This window comes from Myotis brandtii, unplaced genomic scaffold, assembly GCF_000412655.1.
Source record: "Myotis brandtii unplaced genomic scaffold, ASM41265v1 scaffold129, whole genome shotgun sequence".
Lineage (NCBI taxonomy): Eukaryota > Metazoa > Chordata > Mammalia > Chiroptera > Vespertilionidae > Myotis > Myotis brandtii.
The window spans coordinates 1,014,339-1,018,348 of NW_005354551.1; positions in this window are offsets into that span (position 1 = coordinate 1,014,339).

Here is a 4,010-nt window from a genome sequence, read left to right on the forward strand (position 1 = left end):
AGCCAAATTCTTGGCTTTGGACTCCGATAGCCCTTAACAACTCCCGCATGGCATTTGGCACTTCCTCATTTCCTTTCCAGCTGTGTGCATATGTATGTTGATCTTTCCCTCCAGATGTTAGTGTTTTAATACCAGGAACTCTCTTTCCTTCGTTGTTATTCTGTCCCAGTTTATCCATCACCCAGTAACGTTTACAATATCCACAGTAATCTACACATACAGACTGTTTAAAAAACATTCGGAGCCTTGGAAAATATTGTATAAAAATATTCCGAGTCCATGACGTTACTGCTTTTTCATTTCATCCCACCCACCTGGCATTTTCTGAGAAAGCTCTCTGGGACAAGAGCTATGCTAGATCCTGGGGAACCGGAGGCCTGAGGCCCCAGTCCCTGCCCTCCAGGTCACAGTCATCCCCAGGCTGCTCTGAGCCTCCTCTCAGCCAAGGCAAAAAGGGAAACTTGATGAATGGCACCTGACACAGGATGAAAGAATAAAGCCCATTTCAGCTGGAAAAGAGCCTTAACGGATGTTAAAGTACAGGAAGCCTCTGTCACACAGGTGCTGCTGTGTGACCCTGCATTTTGGATGATCTCTTTAGCAGCCTTTGACAGGCAACACAGAGATGTTTTGCTACACACGGAGGGAATTGCTCCGTGACCTTCCAGGAGAGTCAAAGGTAGACTAGAAAGGCATCAGTCAGTAAGGGTCCTTCTGGGGAGGGGATGCCAGTGTCGCCTGGGTGTAGAGCAGTGGTTCCCAAACTTATTTGGCCTACCGCCCCCTTTCCAGAAAAAATATTACTCAGCGCCCCCTGGAAATTATTTTTTTTTAAATTTTAATAGCAATTAAACAGAAAGATATATATATTAATGTTTCTACCTTTTTCGTAAAATATAGTAAAGAAAGGTGTAAATTAGAAACATTGAAGTTTGAAATTATGAAACTATTTATTGAACTCAGAATAGAAAGGTAATACAAAAAAAGTTAAAACAAATGCACCTGTGGCCATCACCACCCCCCTGGATCGCTGCAGCGCCCACCAGGGGGCGGTAGCGCCCACTTTGGGAATCACTGGTGCAGAGTGTTCTGCTGGTTTTATGTTGGCCCCAGAGGAAGACAGCCACTGCATACACGGTCCCATGTTGTGATTATATGTGGGTCCTCGTTAGGGGCTTAACCACAAGCTAATTCAGCCAACGTCTATTTACTCATTCGTTTTATTGAGTACTTACTTTGTGCGGGGAATTCAGGCTAAATCCTGGTGCTATTTTGGTAAGTAAACAACATGGTGACACCTCACATATTGCTAGTGAGAATGTAAAATGATGTAGCCACTGGGGAAGACAGTTGATCAGTTTCTTAAGAAACTGAACATATACTTACCATACAGCCCAGCAATTCCACTCATAGGTATCTAGGTGTCTACCTTAGCGAAATGAGAATGAATGACCACACCATAACTTAGAGGCGGACGTTCATAGCAGCATTATTCTATAGACAAAAACCGGAAGCAATAAAAAAAATCAAAAAGGTGAATGGGTAACAAAACATAGGACATCCACTCCAGGGAATACTGGTCAGCAGTAGAAAGGAACAAACTACTGAACATGCAACAGGATGAGGCTCCACAACTTGTGCTCAGTGAAAGAAGCCAAACACAGATCGTGTGTTCTAGGATTCCATTCATGTGACATTTCCAGAACAGGCTAAACTGGACAGACAGAAGGCAGGTCCGTGATTGCCTGGGAATGAGGGTGAAAGCAGAAATTAACTGAGGGATCTTTCTGGGGTGATGGTTGTGCAACTTAAAATGAGCGAATTTTGTGGCATGTAAGTTACACCTCAATTAAGAGACATGACAAAACAAAAAAGTCACAGTCCCTATGTCTGTGGGCTTTACAACCTACTTGGGGAGAGAGACAATAAATATGTAACCAAGCAACTGAATTATAGAATTACAAGTTCTGCCCGGCTAGTATGGCTCGATGGTTAAGCATTGATCCATGAACCAAGAGATCACAGTTCAATTCCCAGTCAGGGCACATGCCCAGGTTGCTGGTATGATCCCCAGTGTGGGGTGTGCACGAGGCAGCCGATCAATGATTCTCTCTCATCATTGATGTTTCTGTCTCTCCCTTCCCCTTCCTCTCTGAAATCGATTTAAAAATTATTTTAAAGAATTCTAAATTCTGACAAATAGAATGAAGGAGATACTGTGGGTACAATGATAGGGGATAAGTAGAAAGGGGAACCTCCTTAGAGACAGCGGCTAGGGAAGGCCTATCTGAAGAGGTGACGTTTGGATTGAGGCCTCGAGGAAGGGAGAAGGGGTGGGCACTCCAGTGAAAGCTGTACTTATGCATCCGTTTTTTAGTGTTTCAAAGAGGTGTGTGATCTGCCAAGACCACATGGCACATGAGCGATGGGGCGGGTGTTTAAAACAAGGTCTGCTTGTGGCTTAAGTTGGCATCAGCCTTCCTCCAGAATGTTCTTATAGCCGAGGCCAACACCAGCCACACACCCGCTGACTGGCATGCCCACACTGGCCTGCCTCTGCCTAGGGCTTGGGACACAGCAGGTGACAGAGGTGTCTGGGCACGTGCTAGGTGAGAAGGCAGCCGAGGTGTTGCCCCAACACCTTATGCTGCCCCAACACCTGCCCCACCCAGGCTCAGGCCATCCAAGGACCTGCCTGACCACACCTCCTCCTCTCCCTGTCCAGGACCCGAGGGCAGAGCTGGATTCAAACCTCCACAAAGCCACTTCCTAGCCGTGTGACCTTGGACTTCACTGAGCCTTCTCCTCATTTGCTGGAGGAGGATGCTGGTGTATGGGAAAGAGCAGACCTGGGATTAGAACCCACAGCCTCTTGGCTCGGAAGCCCTAGTCTTTCCACCGTGCCAGGTGGCGTGGGAGGTCCTCCCGAGGGGCCAGTTCAGTGTTCTTGGTCCTGTCTGTGCATCCAAATCAGCCGGGATCTTTACAAACTTGGGGACCCACCCTCAGAGACTCAGGTTCCATTGACCTGAGGTGGGGCCCAGGCACCGGTTGATTTTAGAAGCTCCCCAGTTAAAATAAAAAAATAAAAATAAAAGCTCCCCAGTTGATTTGAATAGGCTGCCAGGGTTGAGAATCATGGATGCACCCCCTTGGTTTTATAAAAGAGGAAACTGATGGCCAGAAGTTCTGAGTGACTGTCTCCAGCCCCAAGATTCCCCAGCCCCCAGCTGCAGCCGTGGTCTCCAAACCCCCCCTTCTGAGGGAAGAACTGCAGTGAGGACAAATAAAGCAACAGTTAAGAGGAGGGGCTTTGAAACCACTTAGAGGTGGGGTCAAGCTTGGGTTGCCTCCTGGGGGCTGTGTGACCTGGGGCAAGTCACTTCACCTCTCTGACCCTCGGGCTCTTTACCTATGAAAATACGAGTTATGTGAAGGCTAAACAAGATAGTGGAAGCAGAGAGAAGGTGCTCCCTAAACAGGCTGCAGCCCCTAGAACAGACCTCCAGTGCAGTTCGATAGACATTCATTGAGCACCAACTAGTCCCTGTTTCTGGGGCTACGGAGCTGGGTCAGAGCTGGGCCAGGCAGCGTGGGAGGTGCTACGTAGCAGTCGTACAGGGGGCAGGGCCTGTGGGAGCCCTGATCAGACTTGTGATGAGACAGGGGGAGTGGGGTACAGGGGGACTACACGAAGGGCCTCTTTCCTAGCACCTGGGCTTGGGAATTTGTTGAAGAACTTGTTTATGTTTAATCTTTTAAATCGGTGGGGAAGGTGGGCCAGACAGGAGGGAAAGAATGTCCAGACCAACTTGGCTACTGTGATTGGTCACATGGGGGAGAGGTGCCTGGTGCTGGAGATATTCCAAGTGTGGGGAGGTCAGGGGTGCTAAGGAGGGGTAGCTGAGTGTGAAAGATGGCGTTGCACAAGGTCAAGAGAGAAGGAAGAGTGCTCCAGGCGATGCGAACAGCCTGTGCAAAGACGCGGGGGGTGTGGGGGGGGGGGGGCG